The sequence below is a fragment of the Mytilus galloprovincialis genome, chromosome 10 (genome assembly GCF_965363235.1).
Source record: "Mytilus galloprovincialis chromosome 10, xbMytGall1.hap1.1, whole genome shotgun sequence".
Taxonomy (NCBI): domain Eukaryota; kingdom Metazoa; phylum Mollusca; class Bivalvia; order Mytilida; family Mytilidae; genus Mytilus; species Mytilus galloprovincialis.
Window position 1 is genome coordinate 8,618,962 of NC_134847.1, and position 12,210 is coordinate 8,631,171.

Sequence of the window (12,210 nt, forward strand, 5' to 3'; positions counted from 1 at the left end):
TGAGTTTTACTGTGCGTTTGTTTTTCTATGTTATCTAAAGGTATAGGGGGAGGGTTGATATTTCACTAAACATGTTAATCTGGCACATTTTGGCGCATACCCAAGTGTGCAGTCTCTGGCCTGTGTAAGTCTTGTTTTTTAAATCTTTTTTCATTAATATGTTTTACAGATAAGTATGACTGACGTCAATTTTCACTAAAGAACTACACACTTTGTGTTAAGGGGCCACCTGAAGCATGCCTCCGGGTACGGGATTTTCTCGCTGTGTTGAAGACCCATTGGTGGCCTTCTACTGGTTTTGTTTTACTCTTTGATAATGTTGTCGTCTCTTTGACACATTCCAAATTTCCATTCTAAATTTTACATCGTACCAATCAGAATGTATCAGAGTCAGTTTGATATGGATGCCGTAACAATAGTAAAAGGTCTATTATAGACAGTCTTTCACATATCTATGTCGGGGTAAGTTCTTTATAAGCCAAACACACACTTTGGTATTTGTTCAAGGTTTATGTAATACATAATGTGTTAACTAAAGCTATGTTTCTTTTGTGATGGACTTAAACAACATTTGTACAAATTTCACATGGTGTTCATACTTACTACCTAGCAACCGAACTAACTGCATACCAACAGCTTTTCCGTCTATGATTCACATTTTTTGCGTTCATGTTAAATTTTTCTAATAGTATTTTGTCATCTCTGTTTTTGATATTATGTATTTATCTCTATCCGACTATTGATGGAAGTGGCTTGGTGTTCACTTTAATGACACAAGCCCCAACCCCAACCCCACCCTTTCCAAAAACAAATTAATAATAGACAGGACACACGAAAATTTTAGTGACCCCATGCTGACTTACTCATCATGACATCATTAGCAAATTGATTAATCTATGCCTTGAAATTAAAAACAGACTTCATAACTTGAACTTTTGCTTTATTTTGTGATCAAACAACAAATATATACTATGGACTTAAGTAAATGACGGTCTGTTTTCTTTGACAAATATGATATAGAATTACACAATGGTCTATAAATGTTTATGAAAGTCATTTTATGTAGGGAGTTTGAATTAAGGAATTCAGCTACCTCATAAATATATTATTTATAGCTTACTTTATTTAGTTTATACCAGTATTACGCAAATACGGGTTAATAACATCATAAGATATGGACAACAACATACACATAATTGGTGAAAATCTGCGAAAACCAAATGCTAAAAGACAAGACAAAGAATTTGAATTGACACTACAGGATCTCAATATCAAAAATGTAAGGTAATTGAATATGCATATCTTACACACAGTGATAACACAAAATATCTAATCTCCAGTAAGACGAAAGTTTTATGTAATAAAGATACATAACATTAATTTTGGACTCAGATTTTCACCAACTTGAAAACTGGGTCAAATAAATAACAACAGTTTTGATTCAGCAAATCGAGGAACCCCAATATTTTTTTTGTGAAATCAAAGAAAGTTTATTTTGGACCTGTTAGACCTCAATGTGAAATAACTTGTGACAGGGACCGAAATCTTAAATCGATATGTACGGGCACATACGGATCAAAGTACTACATGTATTCAGGTTTTGTTGACATAAAAAGTTTAATGTTGGACCCCAATTTGCACCAATTTGAAAACCGGTTTTAAAAATCTTAACACACATTACGATTCAGCATATCAATGAACCGCAAGAATCTGATTTTTTTTTTAAATCAAATGAAGTTGAACTTTGAACCCTTTAGACCTCATTGTAGACCAATATGAAGACGGGCCCAAAACAGATAAAAACCTTTATCCACGGATAGCATTGGATAGATTTGGCATATGAAAAAAAACATATATTCGATTTTAGATAAAATCAATCAAAGTTTAATTTTGGACCTTTGGAATTCAAGTTTAGGAGAAATTTGTTGAGTGCCTCCGTCAACGTTAGCCAATGATTTCTTTGCATTTTCAAGAAACCTCGTTTGTATGCCATTTTGATCACTAAATATTACTGTGGCTCATGTGGCGTAGGCCTTTAAAAATGGAGGACTACAGTTTCACACATCAACAGTTTTCTATCTTTTGTCGTTATCAACACTTTTTAATCGACCCAAATGGAGGTTTCTATCATAAAAAAATGTGGTACTAAAGAACAAATATATAAAAAAAATTATACGATGCTCAGTTAATTTATATGATGAAAATGATTTGTTGACAAAATACGGCCCTTAGTGAACATTGTTCTTTTAGAAAAACCTGATGATAGTCAGCAAATATTTTTTTTGATCGTCAACCTTAACCCAAGAACTCCCTGAAACTAAGGCTGTTTTGTACCATGTACGATAGGACATTATCAATATTTATATGAGTGTAACAAAATGCATTTGCTTAAATCATTGTATTTGACCTGTATACACTCATTTGTTTATGAGTTCCAAAACAGTCGACCGAAAGGGATACAAAACAGTTTTGATACATACTATCTGCTAAATAATAATGTGCCGAATTGAAGATGGAAAAAAAATGTTGTTGCTAATAAAATCAAAAAGTCAGAAATCTTGATGATAATGATTTTCGTTGTATGTCTTGATGAAATCAGTGCTAGTCCACCAGTTGAGGGTGATATTATTCATAAACACAAAGATTTTAGAAATGTATTTAGAGTATTTGTGTCTATGCAATTTGCAATATTTTAATTTCAACTTATGTCTGCAGAATTTCTTTTGAAAATATTATTCAATTTACAAACGTCAAGTTAAAATACATGAAATATCGAATAAAAAATATTATTATCAATAATGTCATGCTGGTTAACAAAAAAAAACAAACTCTAAGCTCTATGATAAAATGAAAACAACATCGATTAAATTATTTAAAGATATTAGTGATATTAATTTTACTCACCGTAAGAAAAAGGAAGTCATTTGACATTTTGCGTGATTATGGACTGAAGAATAAATATTTTAAAGATAGATAATTTATTCAATACACATGAATTGACTTTTGAAATTAAATCATTCAGAAATTCTTTTTATAACACGATTGGAAATTTATTCTTTTATGTGATTTAAATAAATTTCAACGCTTTATTTATGTTTTCACTCAGACAGTTAATATATATATATATGTTCAATGTGAAATTCGTATGTTAATTTTGGATAACTACTGACAATAAAATGTATTTTGAATATAAGGTTAAATACGTCTATAATCATTTTACATGCAGTACACTGCATGTTTTCATATTAATCACCCGTTGTGTGCACATATAATTGATAAATACAATAAAGAGGATACAAATTCTTGAAAAAAAAAAATTGATTCGTTTTAGCAATTTGAATACTGAATAAGATGTTCTGCTATTAGTCATATTCGGTAAAAATTGACTGTTATATCAGATTACTGTAACGTGAACTTTCTTAAAAAATTATTGGTTAATTCGAAACCAACATGATATAATGAAAAAACGGTATATTTACCAGTCAAAGCCATTAAAGACCAAACAGCCTATTTATTTCTACCAGTGATTTTTCCTTAAAATTTTGTGTGAAGGTATTTCATGATTTGAAGAACAAAAAATGATGAAAAAAATTTGGGGTCACCGACTTATTTTTGTCGCTATAGCAACCTCAGTTTCGTGTTTTCCCGAATATTGACATAATGTTTGCTTGTTATATAAACTCTCCAAAAAATCCTTTATATCAAAGCTACAAGCATAATTCTTGTTTTACATTAAACAGTAGATTTGTATCTATCAAATACATGTTCAAGAGTTTAAACCTCATGTTGTTTTGATCTTTAAAAATATGATTTATTTCATTCCCGCCAAAAATAAAACGTAAAAATGAAAAACATTTCCAGTATCAAAAAATATCTACCAGTGATTTCTTTATAATAATTTCAAGAAGGAAAGTACCACGTGTACTCTTCAAAATAAAGTAAAAAAAAGTGTATGTCACCGACCTTTCAAAAAAGTTATGAGCAATTTACATGTTTTTTTCTTGTTCGTTTTGAAGAAAAGAGTTGTCTTTCTTCAGAACAACGCATCTGACGTCATAGTACAAACTTCCCTTGCTGGCTCACTATTTGAAAAAAAATTCGCAAATTAGACGTTTGAAACCCACATTTAAATTTCCAAGAATAACAACTATAATCACCTACTTTATTATCCGGTAATACAAGAGATTAAATGCATGTGTCAGTATTAGATTTTATGATGTTGTTGCCGCACAATATTAACCTTCAGAAACCCCATCCGTCGGAATGGAAAATTGTTTTAAATAACCTTTCTCGCCGCTTTTGTTAGGAAAGTCTGTTTTTGTCCTCTGTCCCTCATTAGCAAAATTATTGAAAACAAATGAAAGATGGCACTGGCTAACTATGTACAGAGTATTTGACTATATCAGACTATTATATGTGTGTGTTTTTTTCGCGTCAATTTCAGAAGTTTACCGTAACGAACTCATTTGCTACTGTTGACAGACGGACACACAAAAGCATGGACGGACTTCTTTATACCATTATATTTCCCGACTAATACGAACGTATAGAAATTATTCCATCTAGTTTGTAAAGTCATTATTTCTGAATATTTAAGATATAAGGAAATTAAAATTATAGGTATAATATATGAATTAAATACAATCCCTGTTATTACTACCTCACATGACGATGTTTTGAATAAACGAGACATTAAATATAAAATACAAAAAGTTTTTAATTAAAAAATTGATTTAGAAATCATTTTCTGTTGAAAACTACAATGTTAGATTTCTCCAACAGGATCAAATATTATACTAAATTGCTAATTTTGTAAATTTTAAGAATTTTAAAAAAAGACATGGTTGTTGCCGGAATTGAAAATCGAAATTTGTTTTCAATCTTTCCAGTCATAGTTTTAGCTAAATAAAAGGGAGATATTTTATGTTGGATATTATTCTTGGAGCAATTGTTTTTGTCATAAGTTAAATTTACAACTATTTTATATGTTTTGCCTTACAGCTAATTTCCTAATGCATGTAGGGTAAAACTTTGGTTAGCTTCCTTGCTTTGTTTGTATAAATGTTTATTCAAGCTTTGTAATTAAGATTGACATCTTCATATATAGGTATGTAAACCTGTATATATGATAATTCAATTGGACATTAACAAAATATACCAACAAAGCAAGCAACTAACTAAAGTGATGATCTACATACAGTAGGAAATTAGCTGTAAGCTTCAGTGAGATCAGGCGAAATGTTTATCATTTCTTCTTAAGACAAATTGAAATGAAACAAATGACAAACGACAATGACCCTTTGTCATAATTATAAGATTTCGTCAAATAAGCTGTATAAATAAATTTTAACTTCATTGCAAGATCGGACATTATTTTACGAGAATCATCCAGACATTAGTTACATGCATACGTTGCCAGTATGTCAAAACTTCTAGGAATAATTTTTTTTCTGAATATTCAATTTTTAAATTTTTTTTTAAATTGACATTAAAATTTGAAGGATCAAATCATAGGAAACATGTGTATTGAGTTTTAAGTTGATAGGACTTCAACTTCATCAAAAACTACATTGACCAAAAACTTTAACCTGAAGCAGGACAGACGGACGAACGAAAGAACGGCCGCACAGACCAGAAAACATAAATTGGACATAAAAATAACTTTCACCTATCTAATAACCCCGGTAACCTGTACACAATCAAAAGCTATATTTTATTGTCTTTATTAGAACGAAGATAAATACTATTATCCTGATTTACAGTAATTTCTCGCAATTTGATTGGCTGATATTGTTCTAATAAATTTCAGTACAATTTTTTATTACGTCAATAGGAATTAACTCCCTTATGTATTACGTCAATTGGGATTATCTCCCTTATACCATTGACCTAATAAAAAATTTTTAAAAATTAAGTTGCTTTATAGCCCTAATATTTTTAGTTTTTCACAGTTTTAGATTAAATATCTAAAATATATTTGGTTGATATTGTCCTTATATTGAATTTAAATATAATTATATGTATTATAACAAAATCAGGATAAATTCGTTACACAGTGTTCAATTGTCCTAATACGGAACTTACCGCCTCATCCGATATGAATTTTATTGGACCGATAAATTCTCGTATTAGGGCAATTGCACACTGTGTAACTAAAAGTATAGTGTGGTATCTTTTGTGTCCATTTGAGTTAAATTTCCACAAGATATCAGCTCGACGCTTAATTCCTCTTTACTTGGGAGACGTATTTTTAAGCGTACACCATGTTGGAATCCGTGAAAAACGCGAAATAGGACGTTATAATTTGACGTTTTTTCATTGCTATAAACAACGTCATAGAGCTTTTATGTCACTACCAAGTTGCGTTAGTTGATGCGCATAAACAATAGGCTGTTTGGTCTTTAAACAATTGACTGTTTGTGGTAGGTTTGTTTGCATACGGAATATTAATTTTTAGTTCATCAACACTCAGTTCTAATTCTTTGTCATCGTTTCAAGGCAGTAAGTACTGTTTAATTCTGAGCGCACTTGGCCCAAAGGGGCAAGTTAGATTTTCTCATCACTTGGCGTCCGTCGTCCGTCGTCTGTCGCATGGCGTCCGTCGTGCGTCGTCTGTCGTCCGTCGTCGTTAACGTTTACAAAAATCTTCTCCTCTGAAACTACTTGGCAGTATTCAACCGAACTTGGCCACAATCATCATTGGAGTATCTTGTTTAAAAAATATGTCAGGTGGCCCGATCAACCAACCAAGATGGCCGATATAGCTAACAATAGAACATAGAGGTAAAATGTAGAGTTGGCTTATAACTCTGAAACCAAAGCATTAAGCAACCAGTTGTTTCTGCCCCTGAATTGATAATTTTAATAAAATTTTGACGTTACTGGTTATTACCTTGAATATTACTACAGATAGAGATGAAGTGTCATCGGCAATAATGTTCAGCAAAGTAAGATCTACAAAATCAACATGACCAAAATGGTAAGTTGACCTCTTAAGGAGTTATTGCCCTTTATAGTCATTTTTACAAATTTTTCGTAAATTTTTGTAATCTTCAACAAAAATCTTCTCCTCTGAAAATACAGAGCCAAATTTAATCAAACTTAGCCAAAATCATTATTAGGGTATTTTGTTTTAAAAATGTGTGCGGTTACCCACCCAAATTATAAACAAAAGTTAAAAGGCTTTGTTTACATTTGGTAAAGAAGGTTATATGTATATTAGATAAAATAAAGAGAACATAATTTGACCTTTTTCAATATCACAACAGTATCAACCCCCGACATCAATAAAATTCCAACAGCTCTACTCGAGGAATCATTAGTGTTTAGGGTTGATATGATATGTGACATTAAAAGAAACAAAAAACCACTCTTTTATATGATTTATATAAATGTTTTTATATGATATGATTAAAACTAGTGTCACCTTTAAAAGACAAAACATCTTGGTATAGAAACATTGCTATCTACTCAATATTTACCGCTTTCGATACTTATGAATATTGAAGAGGAACACACATACAGTATAATTTAAGAAATATTGTTACACTCTATTCTTTATTTTCTTTTACATGTTTTATGTTAGGTCCTTTCATAAAAAAAAAAAAATTCGCTTGTTTATTTTCATAGATAATATTATTCTAATTTTAGGATACAAGCTCGCCTTGGATTCTAAAAGTTCCCACAATAAATGTATGTTGTACTACATATTAATATTGTTATTAAGTTTTTTTAAACAATTTATATCTCTTCAACTCAAGAAACTTACAAAAGAAAATCATTAAATGAAGGTTAACATATGTTGTCAGAGATCTTGTTAAAACATTTACAATATATATAATTTATTACGTGAGCCTTCGTACAATTTCAATCGACGGAATGTTGTTATGAAAATCGGTAGAGCATATGTGAACTTACCTTACACAAAAAGAAATTACTAGACATTTTGCATGATTTGTTAGTGAACAAGGAAGTAACACCTGTATTATGAATCAGTGCATTCTCAACATTAAAATACACATGCTAGGTACATATTTAACGTTGCTTTTACGATTCGGGACTTTAAACAAATGATCATTTCAAAAGCAATTACTAGTACTAATAATTCGTTTACTCGACATATTATTGGGTCTTCTACCATTGCACCAAATAAATATAAAAAGCATTGTTCATCCACCTTTTCTTAAATTATTATTGGATGGTTGATTAAACGAAACGTTGGCATAAAGTCTTAGGAAAAGTTCTTCATATCGATTTATTGATGTGAATTGTAGTTAGGTATGTTGACTGATTGATTGATTGCATTCTTGTATGCTGTATATATTTATTTATCAATTGCATATTTGTTTTCTTTAATTATATTAAACCCCGTTCTCCAATTAACGAAGTTTACTGCAAGAAATAAATCCTTGTTTGCATATACAGGGCTGTGTGTCTCTGAATAGGGATTGAATATCCTGAAAATATACTTTATCGGTTTATTTGTATTCCTAGGATTTTAGGTTCTCAATACTCCTCAATTTTGTAATTGTTTGGCCTTATAATAATTTGGATCTGAACGTCACTCAAGAGTCTATTGTAGACGAAACGCGCGTATTAAATCATAAGCCTGGTACCTTTGATAACTATTTTCAGGATAAGTTTCTACTTTCTGTTCATCGTCTTTTTTATTAGTACTTTACTCTAATCTTTTTTTTTACGCAACAAGTCATTGTGTCATTTTTGTCCTAAGATTCTGAAGTTCGAAAATATCGAAATTCTCTGTCTATTCTTTCTGGCAATTCCTCTCACTGACTTCCCGTGGTTAGATGATCCTCTGACGGTGTGAACGTTAAAGTTCTCAAGTTTCTGTTTTCTGTCTCAACTATATTTCTTTCAGCCATTTGTTTTATCCTCTTCCATGTCTTCGCCAATGTAAAAACTTGGACATTTACAAGACAACAAATATAACATGTGCAACGTGTATCAAAATCTATACAAGAACACATAACAAAGTAACTAAGGTTGTGACCTTACATATGGAACACTAAAGCATAGCGTTACTTATGCGCGGTTAAAGTCATAAGAAAATGTAAATCAGAAAGCTTGGACATGAACATATAGTTCTGTTTTGAAAATCAGTTAATAGAGAAAAAGGTGAATACAACCAAAAAAGATACTAAAATAAACTCCAACTTAACATTATAAAAATCGAAAGTATGTCTTATCAACAAGAGGACTGCACAAAAAGCAAAATGCTATGAATTAATGGTTATTTAAAATTTTTAAGATGAATTAATAAAATAATTCGTTGAACTATGAATGTTGATAATCAAACTTTAACTATGTGTACTTTACGTGACAATTCTCTTAACTGAAATATGTGATGATTTATATAATTATCTTTCCGTGTCAAAGACATAAATTTTTAGTTTAAAAAGTATATTTTCAATTTTAAATCAATAATGTTCTATACAAACCGAGCGTATTTAGAAGTGGTCATAATAATTTTTAAATTGTCCTCTTTTTTCTATTTTAAAATTTATATATTTATCCCGAGATTAAATCTGAAAAATATTTAAATCCATTCAGTTCAAACCCGTGTATAAAGAATAAACGTAGACCTCACATATCAAAAAAGTAAAAATAACAAAAATACTGAATTTAGAGGAAAATCTAATCGGAAAGTTTATAATCACATGGCATAAGATATTAAATTAAAAGTACTGAGACACTATTCATGGCCTGCTTGTGGGTAATTTCCTTGCTATAATTGGGAGGCAAAATCTCTTTTTGATCGCAAAAATTAATCATACTGTCATTTCTCGAAATACAATGCAAATAATACCACACACAAACAGGCTGATACATTAATTGATTTATTTATCCATAAACTATAAGGTGCGAGCAAAATGGTGTATACTTCTCTCGTTAGTTATCATAATACATATCGTTATATCAACTTTATCTGTTGTAATATATACAATTTGCAATTGTTTGAAGACAATAGCGTGTTGGTTATTCATACAGGAGGTTTTGCTAGTTATTAAACCTTTGTTTTCTACACCAGGAAATGTCTGTACTAATTTAGGAATATGTTGTCAATTTATTGTATGTAATCTAGCATTTGGTTTTGTAATTTGATATGTGACTTTCCGATTGGATTTTTCATAGAGCTATGCAGATTTGCTTTTTTCTTTTTCTCGTTTTGTTTGTAATTTGCTAAATGTGTTATTTATCTTTCTCCTTTTTTTCTGTATATATCAACAATAATAAAAAGAATATTATCCTCCATTTATATGTTTAGTGGAGGAACTTGTTTGCCAAGATAAAGTCTTATCAATGTAAACCTAAGCCAAATTCATTTAGTATTACGAAATATATAAAATAATAAACCAAGAAGGACAACGATTCTTTTTTTTTTACCTTATCTAAATCAACAAAAGATTCAAATTTTAAAAATAATCGAAAGAATTAATTGAAAACATATTTGGTTTATTTATGCCTGTTATCTGTCCTGTTTGGGGCCTTACAATGTTTACAGTATTTGTTTTACCTTATGCTTCATCCTTTTTAAGTGATTAAGACAATTCAAATAACGGATAAGAACAAGTCATGCATGTAGTTTATTCAACATATAACACAAATACAAAATTATATTAAAATTCGGTGACTTGACATATATTCTTACTGAATTACCCATATGATTGAATAATTAAGAGCCGATAAGAAAAACATATATTTTAGTGTCTTCCTTTCACTTCCCTTATTATCCATATAATTACCATACATTGTTTTATGATGCTTTATGGTAATGATTGTGAATAAGATTACAACACAATGTTGACTGATGTACCCCTATTTAAGACGTTTTTTTTACCTATTATGGTTGTTTGTGTTGTTCACACATCGTTGTCAATATAACGGACTTTAGTGCAACTGTCATACAAGTGAGAGGTTTAACAAGCTATAACACTAGGTTCAATCCACAATCTTTATCATTAAAAAATGCAAAAGATGTCAGAAAAGTGACAGTTGTTATCCATTCATTTAATGAGTTTCAGCGTTTGATTTTGCCATTTGATTTCGATTCTAATTTTCATTGGTGTTTTACAATGCAAGCAATATGTTGCAGCTACTTGTGAACCCTTGGTTTTCAACACATGATAGAAATATGATACTAATATCATTTACTTTTTTGGGGAAAATTAGACGCGTTTAAATAAAAAAGAAAGGGGGAAAGGAAAGGTGAAAAAAGGTCTGTGCTGATATAAAACTGTAAATATGTACTATTTTACTTGTAAAACATGAATGTTTAATAAATAGAATTGTCTTTATTCCACATTAATGGCATTTTATCGAAAAAAACAGTATGTATGTTACACTCCCAAGCGTGTCCTTCCACCCAAACGTGTCCTTCCCCAAAAACGTGTCCGATTCCCCCAAACGTGTCTGTTCTCCACAAACGTGTCCGTAATATTCATTTTCCCCAAACGTGTCCGCTAATACTTATTCGCCAATACGTGTCCATTTTTACACGCCAGAACGTCTCACGTCTTTGAGCGCTAATACATGCATGGCCGTCCGAAATCTAAATTGACTTTTGACTGAAATCGATTATTTTCCAGTTGTAATTATTTTATGCGTATTTCATGCAATGCATATGCAAACATACATTTAATTCTTAAACTATTGGTTTAATTTATGCATTATTTGAACGATATCATGTTAGCAATACATGCATTTGTCATTTAGGGGCCTTTTATCGCCGACTAAGCGGATGAGCTTTACTTATTGTCGAAGGCCGTACGATGATTAATTTATGTGTCATTTAGTCTCTTTTGGAGTGTTGTCTCATTGGTAATCATACCACATCTTCTTTTGTATACTGTAGATAGGTTTTTTTCTCATACCAGGAATTTACGATTAAGTCTAAATTTTAGGGGTAACACTAGTTGGGATATTTTAATCTAAAAAAAATTAGTTAGTAAAATCAGATTGTTTAATGACTTCAGCAAGAAATTCACAGAGAATGGGACATTCTTCCTACACGAGGTATCTGATATAATGTCTACAATTTCACTGAGCAATTACATCCAACATAACAGAACAACCGCTACCACTTTTTCTCAGATTATACTGTCGGTTAAGTAAAAAAAGGCACAATGAAATAGTAAAATGAGTATACGTTAATGAACCAGCAATAACCGTCTGTCAGCACAATTAAAAAGC

General features: G+C 30.7%; 1 protein-coding gene across 1 annotated transcript in view; it reads left to right on the top strand.

The window, feature by feature from the left end:
• The window catches only part of LOC143048860 (uncharacterized), a 107,955-nt gene that overhangs the window by 55,736 nt on the left and 40,009 nt on the right, over positions 1–12,210 (top strand). The gene's annotated exons all lie outside the window — the stretch shown is intronic.